The sequence below is a fragment of the Pleurodeles waltl genome, chromosome 11, assembly GCF_031143425.1.
Source record: "Pleurodeles waltl isolate 20211129_DDA chromosome 11, aPleWal1.hap1.20221129, whole genome shotgun sequence".
NCBI lineage: Eukaryota > Metazoa > Chordata > Amphibia > Caudata > Salamandridae > Pleurodeles > Pleurodeles waltl.
Window position 1 is genome coordinate 999025424 of NC_090450.1, and position 14031 is coordinate 999039454.

A 14031-nucleotide genomic window follows, 5' to 3' on the forward strand; every position below is an offset into this window, starting at 1 on the left:
TTCGAACGCTGGCTCTTAAATGATTTTACTGAGAGCAGGAGTAGCTTATTCTTTGTGTATTTCTGGCTTAATACTGGACTCCAGAAGTACTCTTGGTGCACTCCTGGATTACAGTTGTAAGCCAAGAGTACTATTAGAATAGGTCATACCTACTCACAGCACAATCTTTCTAAACTTCAACTCCTGCACCTAAAAGCGAATGTGATATGTTAATGTAATAAAAAAATATGTGAAGTTCAGGGCCATTTTGAATCCGGATGTCTACATCCAAAAATGACTCTGGCCCAGATTTACTAAGTAGTCATTCAGAGCAGCACAGCAGTGAAAAATGCTGCACTGCATGAGAATTAGAGGGCATGAAAGTGTCATATTTACAGTAATATGGCTCTCTCCTCCCCCGTCCCTAGCGCCGGTGGTGATTTTAGCTGCTGTGTGCCACGCACACAACTTTTTGCCATAGTGCAAGGGTGTGTGTGTGAGTTTCATATAGGTTTAGTAACTGAAGGGTACCTTCCCAGTACAAAATACTATGCTTAGACACACTTTAAAACTTTTCCAATGTTGTATGTGTGCTGCGCAGCGCTCATGCTAAGTAGGAAAAGAAAGGAGAATTGAGAACATTTGTCCTTTTAACACCTGCTTTCAAATGGTGTTAACTTTTGGTGCCAAACCCTGTCTACTATTGTTTGAAGATAGGGTTTTGCGTCAAAGACATGGTTGTCTGTCAGTCGTGGCTCGCGGGGATTCCTAGGGCGGGGCAGTGCTCGGGTGGGAGGAATTACTAATAAAATAAAATGGAAAATAAAACTTACCTCTGCTCGCACGCTGAGACGCTCCTCTCCTCCCCTTTGTCTGGATGCTGCAGGCACAGGCTCCCAACTTGCCCTGTGACCAATCCTGATGCTTCTCAAAGCAGAGTCAGGATTGCCTGGGATGGCCCAGCCAGGGCGCACCCAGGCAGCCGTTGCTGGGCTGGAGAGAGCCCTGTGCGCATGTGTGTTTGGCTAGCCCAAGACGGCCGGCCAAACATACATGCGCAGTGAGGGGGAGTGCACGTCACCCCGTGGCCCCACTCCTATCAAAGAAAAGGATAATAAACATACTTTATTATTCTTATTATCCTTTTCTTTGAAAGGTTTTGCAGCTGCCGGCGAGGGGATGACGCTCCTCCGCCCTTATGGAGGAGCCAACCCTGGTCACTGCACGGGAACTCCCACGTGCCACCCATGTAACACCCCCTAGGCGCTAAGTAACTCAAAGCAGCCTTCGCACTGCTTTGCATTACTTTTACAGTACTTTCAAGGTCAAGTTTTGTGCTGGAAAGTAAATAGGTAAAGAAATATTTACAGAAAGCAATCATATACAGCATTCTTGATTTAGGATACATTTTCAGTGGTGGGTGAACGGTTGTAGTATATTTGCATCCGCTGTCGGTAAATGATGCACTGTACCAGCAGAAATGTACACCCCAAGGACTTCCCATGTGTTTATCCCCTGAAAACATGTAAATACCGTGCAATGCTTCAAGTCTACCAGCTGGTAAATACTCAGGGAACCTGACTTCCTACGGTTCTCGTGGATAAACCAACACAGTGCAGAATTTATTTATGCAGTACAATACCTGTTCCTTAACACAAGGCTAACTCCCTCAATCTCTGCCAGAAGATTAATTTCCATATTAACATGATTGCTGCAGAAATATTTCCTATATTATAATACTTTACTTTCCATTGAAATCCTGAAACCATATTTCTGCTTCGAAGCTTTCAAGCAAAAGCTCAGGATAATCTCCTAATTAAACGTCTAAGCCACATTGTACATGACTGCCACCCCAAGGTGGCCATTTCTAATCGGTGTTCAACAGATATAGACAGAGCTTGGCCTGCTTGGCTCCCATCAGTTACCTTGTTTACTGTGCTTTGAGATTAATGGCGCTGGAGGGCCAAGAGCTCATTCTGGGCCCCTCAATAAAATGCAGTGGATGGTAAAGTGGGAACTCAAGATAATGTACGTGAACATCTGACACTCCCAAAGGCATATTCGGGGCATTGTACCATAAATGTGTCTATCACTGGCACATTGGTGGCTCATTGGCCAATCTTGACTTAATGCTGACCATGAACACAAACAGAGGAGCTATGGAGGGACAACAAGACAAACAAGAGCCCTCCACTCAAGACTAACTAAAAAAGATGAAACCCCTATGTCACACACCGACACAAACATTTCTATTAACTACGTAAAAGGGAGAGGGCAGGAAAGTGTGGTTTGATGTATTCCTGGTCTCTGCCTGTGCTGGCGCTCAATGTGCCGCCTAGTGCCAAATAAGGCTCCTTTGCACCACGCTGCAGGGGTGCCTGTGTTGTAGGCAAGATTGTTTTTGTGCAGGAAGGGGCACCTTCATGTAGAAAACAATCCTCAGAGGCATTTCCTCTTCCTAAGTGTGCTGCAAGATGCAGGACACTTATGAAGAGGAAAAAACGAGAAGAGATAAATATATTTCTATTCGTTGCACCTTTTGGGGGAAGGCATACAATTCTGGTGCATTTCCAGGTCTACCACTCTTCTGGGAATTAGTCAGAATACGTGGGAGCATGTGCGGGAATATCTAAGCTCCATCCATGTAGTGCCCTCACTATGCAGTGAAGCGCAAGGCAGCGTCTTAGGCTGTCTTGCATTACACTAGATCTATCAAACCATGCAGGGCCCCCGCAGGGTGGCCTCATGTAGGAGGCTGGCCTGGTGTGTGGTGGGTACCCATGGTACTTACACCATGTCCAGTTATCCCTTATTAGTGTAGTGTAGGCAGTGTCTAGAAGCCAGGATCTCTAGAGGTAGCTATGGATGAGCAGCCAAGGCTTATCTAGGAGACATGCAAAGCTCATGCAATACAACTGTAGTCACACAGTACTCACACACATGAAAGAACCACGCAGTGTTACAAAAATAAAGGTACTTTATTTTGGTGACACAAATACAAAAAATATCATAGAAACTATACTCTCTTAGGAGGTAAGTAATACACAAACTGTATACACCAGTATGCAGAAATATGCATAAAAACAGAAAATAGTGCAATTAGTGAAAATCACAATAGTTAGAAATGGGCTTAGGAGGAGCACAAAGCATATACTAAGAAAGTGGAATGCGAAAGTCGGTCCCCCGCCTAGGCAAGTGTAGTGTGTAGAGGGGAGTTAGGAGTACTGGAAAAGCCCAAAGGTAAGTACCACAACCCACCCCAGCGACTAGGAAAGCAGGAGTAAATCACAATAACTTTCCCAGAACACAGACAGAAACAAGAAGAACAATTATGCAAAACCCAGAAGAGATTGCAAGACACCAACAGTGGATTCCTGGACAAGAAGACCTGTGGAAGAAGGGGACCAAGTCTAAGAAGCACAGAAGAGTCCAGGAAGAGCAGGAGCCCCTGCTAACCTGGATGAAGGTTCAAAAGGAGAACCACCAGTGGAAAAGAAAAGTCAGTACTGCACACAAGAAGACAAAGTTTGTTTCCTGGAGGGTGCAAGTGATGTCCTACACCGGATGGAGAAGTGCAGTTGGGTTTGCGTCATCGGAGTCCTCCAACAAGCCTAGATACATGCAAAGCTCGTGGTTAGCGGAAAATGGCGCTGCCCGGGACCAGGAAAGACCAGGTGGACTCTACCCAGGAGGACGAGTCAGAGGGGGCCCTCAGCAACTCAGAGAGCCCACAGAAGACCAGGCAGCCCACACAGGAGTCCCACAGCATGGAGACAAGAAGATGTCAGAAGAGGCCCATGCAGCACAACGACAAAAGGCTCCTATGCCGCCGGAGAACCACTCAGGAAGCTGTGCGGTGCAGGACAGAGTGCTGGGGGCTGGAGCTACAAGAAGCATGAGGGACTTGGAGGAAGGATGCCAACAAGCCTTGACAGCTACAAAAGATGCGGTTCATGGGAGTACTGTCTTGCGTGGGGAGGCAAGGTCTTACCTCCACCAAAGTGGGAAAGCTGGAAGAGAGGAAGGTCGGGACCACTTCAGTCCACACCCGTGAATTAGGATCCATGCAGCTCAGCTATAGAGGGGATCCACGCAGCTAGTCATCATCACACTTGGTGCCTGCAGAAGCAGGGGAGAGACTCCTTTACCCCAAGGGAGATTTATTCTTCCTTCTGGTGCAGGCTGAGGACAAGCTGTTCTCGGAGGATGCACAACCGGGAAACTGTTTCATTTGCTAGCAGGAGCTGGAGATACAATGTTGCAGGAGGTGTCTTGCTTCTTTGTTGCAGCTTTTAGGTTCCTGGAGGGTCCAGATGCAGTTTCTTCAGTGAGTCAAAGTGGATGATGCAGAGAATTCCTGCTGGAGTCTGAATCTAATGAACCACCAAAAGGGGAGAACCTAAATAGCCCTAAAAGGGGGATTGGTCACCTAACCAGGTAAGCACCAATCAGGGGGGGGGGCTCTGACATCACCTGCTGGCACTGGCCACTCAGATGCTCCCTGAGTTCCCTGCCAATCTTGAATCTAAGATGGCAAAACCCTTGGACCCTCTGGAGGAGTTCTGAGCACCACCCCTGGGGAGGTGATGGACAGGGGAGTGGTCACTCCCGTTTCCTTTGTCCAGTTTCACGCCAGAGCAGGGACTGTAGGTCCCTGAACTGGTGCAGACTGGTTTATGCAAGGAGGGCACCAAATGTGCCCGTTAAAGCATTTCCAGCGGCTACCCCTCCCCGGCCGGTAACATCTATTTCCTTTGGGAGAGGGTGTAACATCCCTCTCCCAAAGGAAATCCTTTGTTCTGCCTTCCTGGGCTCAAGCATTTCAAGCAACATGAGGGCAGAAACCTGTCTGGGAGGTGGCAGCAGCTTGGGCTGCCTGGAAACCCTCAGAAGGCTGAAATGTCAATACTGGGGGTCCTTTAAGGAGGCCCCAGAGTGCATTAAATCATACAACCAATGCTTGCAAAAGCTTTGGGGTATGATTGCAATATGTTTGATACCAAACATGCCTATGTTCAGAGTTACCATTATGTAGCTGGACATCAGTAGTGACCAATGTCCAGTACACGTGTAAAATGGCATCCCCGCACTCATGAAATCCAGGAAAATGGGCCTGAAGTTAATTGGGTCACCTCTTCTAGTGCAGGGGTGTGCACCAGTACTTTGCACCCTGCCTTCATGGCTGGAGGGCCTGCTATAGGGGTGACTCATGAGTGACCTGGTGCAGTGAAAATGGCAGTAAAAGGGTGCTTGCACCTTTTCACGCAGGCTGCAATGGCAGTCCAGCAGAAGCCTTTGCATGGGCTCCCTATGGGTGGCAAAATATATGCTGTACCCCATAGGGATCCCCTTGAACCCCAATGCCCTGGGTACCCAGGTACCATATACTAGGGACTTATAAGGGGTCACCAGTATGCCAATTGTGAGTGAAATATGGACTTTTAGGAGAGAGAAGATAATCACTTGGGTCCTGGTTAGCAGGATCCCAGTGAACACAGTCAAACACACTGACATCAGGCAGAAAATGGGGGTCACCATGCCAAGAAAGAAGGTTCTTTGCTACACCTTGCATGGCCTGATAAATCTCATTTTAGGTTTTGTGCCACCCTACATCTCCTTTAGTGGAGCAGGGCAATGCAAACCCTCTATTAAATATGCCCCTAACTATTACAAAGCTCATGTGAGATAGCCAAGTCTAGGGATCCTGCCTGCTGTGGTAAAACTCAGTCAGGCAACTACAAGGGTGTAAATAAAAAAAAGGATCTGGTGCCAAGGGACAAAACAGCTCACAGCAGGGAAATATTTATAAAAATATAGGAAGTGCTTCAGGGAAACTACCACCATGAGCACAATGGTTAATGTTCACTAACGAGCTCATCCTATCATCAGTGGCATATACGTGTTTCTATCTCTACTGGGTGTGTGATGAACAAAACAAACTCTCAAATGTTACATCAGTATCCCACACCCAACTGTCCAATTTTATAAGGGTCCTCAGACTGTGACAGTGAGTTCCTTCTTCATAATGCAAAGATATATAAAAATTAGTGTTGGAGGCAGCTCGGTCCGGTTGGCTCCAGTATAAGCTCAGCTAGAGGGAACGTGCCACTCCTGTCCGATAGCTTGGCTCGGAACAGTCAGGCTTATCCCAGAGGCAATGTGTAAAGCAACAGCACAGCATGTTCCCACAACACCCCGGCTGAACAACCCCAAAAATAGACTTCATACGAGTTGTATGTATAGAGACATTGTATTCAACATACACACGTGATTACCGCAGTCTAGTTACAATGTGTTCTTGGCATAAATGTCAATGAGCACACATCTCACAGTAATATGTAATGTACGTTTGGCTGTGAATCTCAGTGACCCACGCAACATAATAATAGACCTCACCACGTTAAACACTGATCACTGTGCATACATTTGAGGAAACCATTCATTCCCTCCCCGCACCACATAAGGTAACCATCCGCTGTCAGCATTAGACCTATCCTCACTGCACCCACCATCAGTGTAACACATGCAATCCAGTGTGCACACAGGGTCTGACAGTAGCAGCACAATGTATATCACAGTAAACCACACTCCCACTTATACCCACGGCCTCAGCCGCACTAGTAAAATGTGATGTCAACCTTATGAACCCTCTAACAGAGCCCAAGTACACAATAACACCATAGTGCTGCCACAGCACTCACTTGTTCTCACTTGGACTGACTTACTCACATCCACCCCGCACCTAGCCATGGGGCCCAGGTATCAGTTGTCGCTGGAACACACGCACATACTCTTGTACTCACTCATTAATGGCATCCTAATATGATGCCCTGATAACTGGCAAGTGGATGCCAATATACTTGTACACTTTCTGGGTCCCAACCAGCCCTCTGCCTGTCAAAGGGCCTCCAGTTAACCGAGCCCCACCTCAACCCCACATACAATAGCCACCCATCATTCTTCACAAGTGGGAACTTCAGTAACCAGCAGGCTCAGGGCCCCAGGAGGCAGTCCCTGCATTCACGCCTGACATCTAGCCCTGTGTAGAGTGCTTCTCTGCCCCATGGTCGCCAGCATTCTTAATGTGTGGGGTCTTCAGTAACAAGTATTTTCTGGGCCCCAAGAGGCGGGCCCTGAGCATTCAGATCTGATATCTAGCACTATATAGAGCGATTCTCTGCCCCGTGGCCCGGCGCAAACAAGCATTCTTCCCTTGTGGGGACTTCCGCAATCTCTGGGCACCAGTAGATGGTCCCTGAGCATTCACACCTGACATCTAGCACTAAATAGAGCCCTTTTCTGCCTTGAGGAGTGGGATGCCAGCTTTCTTAACATGTGGGGACTTCAGTAACCAGCAGGCTCTGGGACCCAGGAGTCGGTCCCTGATCATTTACACCTGACATCTAGCACTATGAAGAGTGCTTCTCTGCCCTGCAGTGCAGGACACCAGCATTCTTCTTGTGTGTGAAGCTACAGACCGATTAGCCTATAGACAACAGCAAAAACAATCATTTGCAGGCAGGTGCTGATAAAACTATAATCTTGGATGCCAGACAATAATATACTTTCACACTGCCAAGCTGGTTTTAGGCCAAAGGTTAGCACCATGGACCAAGTTCTTCACTTCACACTGATATATGGGAAACAAGTAGCCATTAGGCGGGACCATATTTATGTCACCTTTATTGACTTAAGTGGAGGCCCTTGACTTGGTACCTAGGGAAAGCATTTGGAAGGTACTTAGGGGGTTATTCTAACTTTGGAGGAGGTGTTAATCCGTCCCAAAAGTGACGGAAAAGTGACGGATTTACCACCAGCTGTATTACGAGTCCATTATATCCTATGGAACTCGTAATACGGCTGGTGGTATATCCGTCACTTTACCGTCACTTTTGGGACGGATTAACACTCCTCCAAAGTTAGAATAACCCCCTTAGTTCTTATGGTATTCCCACTGACCTTCTGAGACTCCTGTGGCTCCTGTCTACTGACACATATGCTCAGGTTAGGTGGAACAATGGGGGGGGGGGGGTGAATCTAAGCCACAAAATTCCAATCAAACGTTGAGTCTGACAAGGCTGTGTATTATCCCCCATGCTTTGTAGCCTCTATTTAAATGGTGCTGTGGATTGGCTTTCCCAATGCAGACATGATGCTCTTAAATCTGCAGGTACTAGCATGCCTATGCTCAGGTTTGCAGACGATACACTTCTTAACTCTAGAACACCATCAGGTCTTCAAGCACTCTTGGATAGCTTCTCCAAATTCTGCTTTGCTAGAGGCCTAGTAGTGAATCCTTCGAAGTCTACGTTTATGACTCTGAATCCTCATAAGTCTTTTAGAGGTAGGATAGGGCTCGATTAAGTCAAATGCTTTGATTATCTGGGCATAAGACTTGCTGCAAATCTGTTGTGGTCCCGCCAGGTTGGGAAGAGCAGGGTAGTCCTTCTCCAAAGATTCTCTGCAATAGGTAGGAAGCATGAGGGTACCTCGAGCTGGGCAGTTTCCTCTTTCCTTGAGGTTTACAAGGCTACTGCTGTAGCTAGAGTCACATGGTGCTGAGCTCTGGGGATGTGTTGACTTGTATGTACTTACTGTTATTGAAAATAGTTTCTTGAGTTCACTGTTCACCCTCCCCCAGAGTACTCATCTTATTCCCCTTTGTATGGATCTCTCCCTACAAAGAATAGTCCATGCAATCCATCTAAAATTATTGTCTTACTGGGTGCATCTGTTGTCCATTGAGGAACTAGGCCCATATAGGGAAGCATTGATTGAGTTCATTGGAATTGATAAACATTCACAAACTCCTTGGTTGAGTAAAATCAAACTCCTAAGTAATTAGGATGCCAGAAGTGTGGGAAGCTCCTGGGACTCTAATGAAAAGTACCCTCCCTAAACTGAAACAGGCATACTGGAATTACAAGATGTGATAAACTTTGGAATGAGTAAAAAGGGGGAAGAATTGGTGAAAACTGTATAAATGGTACTATGGGTTAGAATTGTATTTGGATAGGATTAGCCCCACTAATGCAAGAACACTGTGTATGAAGTTTAGATTTGGCATCTTGCCTCTGGTCTTCCTTACAACCAAATGGGCCAAGCAAGGCTCTGCATTGCCAAACTGCCCTTTCCATCTGACTATTGGAGAATCCAAAGGCCATTTCTTGTTCTTTTGCCCAATCTATGCTGTACCCCAGAGGAGGTGGACTATCCCTGTCTGTAAGGTACTAGGTATATACCAACTGCGGGTAGAAAGCAGAATTCTTAAATATAATACCACAGAATATAAATCAACCCCTGCCCTCAACACTTCAGGTTGCACACAACAAGTTACCAGGTCAGTGTCTCCGGATTGCAGATACCCTGTCTGGTGCCCAAGAACCTCCAGTGGCCCCTGAAAGGTTCAATCTCACATAGAAAGTGCCCAGGGCCATACCTCAATAATTGGGAGTTCCTGGACAGAACCAAGTTTCTTCAACCAACTCCTAGCATCGTACCCCCTTGACAGGAGGCCCATGTCATGTGCATGATCACTTAAACTGCACCATACCTTCTGGTTCCACTCCGAAATTGGTTTCCATACCCTTCTGGGTTGAGGTACTCTGCCCAGTGTGATATGACCTTAGCAGTACAGGACTCTCTGTGCGAACAGACTAGACACAAGTTCCGTCGTGCAATGCTAGGCCACTGAGAACAGTCCTTGGGTTGTACCCACACCTCGCCTGTTGCAACCAATAACAGGCACAGTACACAATGAGCATGCATCCGAGGGTCACATGAGAGAAATGCTCCAACTGAACCTCAGCAAGCCACTAGCAGAGTCCCTCAACAGTGATCTGTTCACTTCACAAGTCATCTTGGGGTGAAGTGGAGCCTACGATGAAGGGCCACACACCAGTAACATGAGCAGTACATTGCTTCCCCGCACCTAGTGCTCCCGGTCTCCAGACTTAGTTCCTGGTCCACACGCACATCGCTCCTGGTAGGTGGAGTCTGGCACTATGTATGTGCAAACAGAGGGCACCTCTCTCAGATGTACCAATCATGATGTAGGTCACTCTCAGGAGGTCCTTGATGTCCCTGAGACCTCTGCAGAGAACAGGGGAAGCCAACCTGCCCTTGGAGAGCCATTTTAGGATGCCACACAGCAGCAGGCAATCAGCCTCAGGCCAGTCTCTAATTGAGAACGGATCATAGATCCCCTTCCTCGGGCAGTCTTCCTCTTGGGCACCCAGGTTCCAGATTCCTCTGACAAAGCACCAACACAGCCCAGCTACACTCGTCTTGCGTATCCGTCAGTGGTACTCTAAGTTTCAGACTTTGAGTACCCCTACTTATACTAAGTAAAGCCTTTTGAAGTAGGGGTGGTTTGAAGGGTATTCATTTGAACCACAGATGTCTCCCCTAGATTCCCTCCATGTCTGCTTGGGGTCCTGGAATGCAGATCTTTATCTTTATGTGGGCCCTGCCAAGTGTCAGAACCTCTCCACCCCCATCTATCTCACCGGGCCCCAAATGTCGGGGATCTGTCGCTCTGGATGCCCGTGTTTTATAGGGGTCATCTGGGGAATGTGCAGATGTGCTCTTCCCCTGGAACCCTTGAAGCCTAATTCACAGGACACCAGAACCAGTCCCAAGGCATAGAAATGCCCACTTCCTATAACTGGCACTTCTTGGCCAGGGATGACAAAGCTACTGTTACCAATGGATTGCGCTTGTCATCCTTTGTCCAGCGATACCGAACAGTATGAGTCTGCTGCCCTGCAATCCCCTATTACAACCGGAACCAATAATCCTTGTTGTCCCATATCACTCTAAGGGAAGAGCAGCTCTGAGTGACAGTGCGAACACACATGGGTGTTTGGCACTGCCCAGGCGCTTGTGCCCTAGATCATGCACCAACCTGCCAAGGCAGGTGACCTTTCGTTTACAGCCACCACCACGATGCTCATGCGCCTCTGCCAGCCTGAGCCTTCAGGCCCCATTCTTACTGTGAATACTTGTAGACAAAAACATACGCCAATGTCACTTCAGGCATGTGTGCATCCACATAGGAACCACCCCACCCAGTCATAGACTTGGACATCCTAGTTGGAGAGGCCAACCCCCATCCATACCTGGCTAGGACCGGGTACTTAAACCCACTCACAGGAGACAGTTGTCATTCTTAACTCATATGGATGGCGTGGGCACTTTCATCCTGCATTGGCAGAAGGAAAAGGCACTGAGCTCCTAGACTCTTGAGTCGTATGGTGCCTAAATGCAGTTGGCACCTTCTGGACAACTGCGCCGGAGCACCACATGGAGGGGTCTCCAATGCGGGGGCATGATAATACAGGCCAACTGTGCCAGGCCTGTACTTTACCCAGTCCTCTAGTCCTGAGGCATTCTCTGGGGCTAACCATGGTTGGTCCCATCTACACTGGGCAGCATGGTCTTCCCATTCGGGGAACACCGTGCCTGCATCTCCACCCTGCCCACAGAGGGGGCAAATGCTCGTGGCCCTGACCACATAATAGGGAACCCGCGTCCCACCTTGGGATCCCGCCAGCCTTATAAGTAGGGGTTCCCCCGCTGGGGGTCCACCCCTACCTGGGACGTCCTTTGGGAGGTGCCCGTCTGGCTCCATGTCGACCACAGAAACCTCTACTGGGGCGCTACAGGGACGGTGGAGAGCCCACTCAGTCTAGTCCCCCTGACAGTATTCCTATCCTGAGCTCAGGTGCCCGCAGGCCCCACCGACTTACGCAATTAGGCCTTGGAGGTGGCCAATGGGGTTGCCAACAGGAGTAGCACATGCACAAGAATTCCCCTTGGAAACCAGGAAAACAACACCCCTCTAGTATCTAGTACACCTATCGCCCTGGGCCATCTGGGGGCGTGAGCTCCAACCATGTCCTTCCCCCCTTACCCTATCTTCGGTAGGATGGGTTCCTGGCTTCCCCACTGCCAGACGATGGGGAAGTGTCCAGTGTCCTATGATCCGACACAGGGAGACATCATAGGCTGGGAGGAAAAAGCAAAAAAAATTCAGGATGTTTTCCTAAAGAGAGCCATGTCCAACATTGATTCCATGTGACAGCCCTCAAATTTTATAATATATATACCCAGGCTTATGGTTAAAAGCACACTAACATGTTATGACCCAAGTGTGAAGAACGGCTTGCATGTTTTATTAACCATAGTTAACACATAGGCAGATTCATCAGGGCATGACGACCCGTGTGTCATCCAACTGTGCTCCATACCACAGGTGAACATTTACCAGTTGACAGTGGGACTACTAAAAGTAGAGAGGGACCCTGAGCCACCTACAAGACTCCTTATCTGATCAATGCCCACTAGCACCATAGATGGTTACATGTTAGTGTTTTACCTGCTTTGAGTAGGTGAGTGAGAAGCATTTTCTGTTTCCCCCAGGCTTCAGAGGCAGGTGGGGTCAGGTGCACCAGCTGCCCACAGCCCACCCCCTACGTCCACCACTCAAGGTTCTTGGCCTGTGGTCTCTAGGTCCATACTTTGTGTTACTGTTAACTGCAGGCTCACAGACACTAGAATACTATAATGGCCTAGAGCAGTATCACCTCCCAAGAGAACTGGTCCAAACCACTGGTGATGGGGACCAAAACATTAAAGCATTGATTGACTTAACAAGTCACCCCTGTCAAAATACAGTTGCACTTAAGTAGACAAACTACATGCAAGGGACCCTTCAAGTCTGCTGAAATGTAAATGTGACGATTTCAAAGTCAAAAAGATTAAAGGAAAAACTAAATAATTGAGTTGTTTATGACAAAGTGCGTTTAAGGACCAAATCTAATTTGATTAGATACCCTCACAGGTGATAGTGTACTTTACAAATATACACACCATAACATAACAATGCATGCACATTAGCGTTTCATAAGGAAGAAAGGGAAAAAGTGAAAAAAGTGTGGAACATTTTCAGATCATAACTGATAGGGGATTACAGCAATAATCTTTAGAGAAAGACTGTTGGAATAGTCAAAGCGAATATTTTTACCTTGCCCATTTGATGAAGAATCATTTATTCCCATAAGGGGGGAAGGTTTCTCTCACAGAATTTTGCGTACAATTCTTAGACAATCGATTTTGCGGCCCCCTTACATGACGTGTCTCCATCTCAGATACATTAATTTTTTGGACCATCCCATGCCAGGCCCTGCCCTTTCGTGGTGGAATATTTGTGATGTGGGTTGGTTGTCCCTGTTTCAGGCCTGTGGTTTGTTCGGTGACTGGTCACATTAAACCTCCATGTATCCTGATCTAATTGGTTCTTTGGATCTGATCCCTGGTGGAACACTGGAGCTTGGGCATTCAATTGGCAATTGGTTCCTGAAAATGTTTCATAAGTTGGGTTCTGAGACATTCTTGGGTAGATTTACCCTCTTTTGTTCATAGAAATGTGTGGACAAGATTGTGGTGGGAGAAGTAGAGTTTGTTGTTTCTATTGATTATTTTTTGGGTGGATGATTGGCTATGGATGGCCTGAGCAGTAGATGCTATTGCCAGGGTCCATTTTTACTATTTCCATGTTTTGAAACTTCCTATGGGTTTCTCTAATTGTCCCTCATCGTACCCCTTCCTTGGGGTGATGACCGGATGGTTATTTGCTGTTACACCCAGACACCATACTGAGGCTCTCACCTCTGCAGCATCCTCCTCCATTCTCCCAGCAGGGATTATATATACTGCTGATTTGTTTCTAAAATGTCTGTGAAAATGCCAGGAATAGATGAACCTTCCCTTGTTTCCTAGCTCCAGTCCAGTCTCAACAGTGCATGTTTCTACGTCTGCACCTGATGGAATAAACTACTTGCCGGGCCCTTCTCCTCTCCCCATACTCAGGTACTGGGACTCTTCAGCTTCTCACAATGTATAGTACTGGTACTACTTGTTCTCCCAAGAATATTTATTGGTAGGACAGTGGAAGCTTCACAAAACACAGCTGGGGGGCTAGACATAACCTCCAAATATTGTGTCTATCAGGTGAGTTTGCGTCTATTTGGATAATTTGCTGCTTACAGC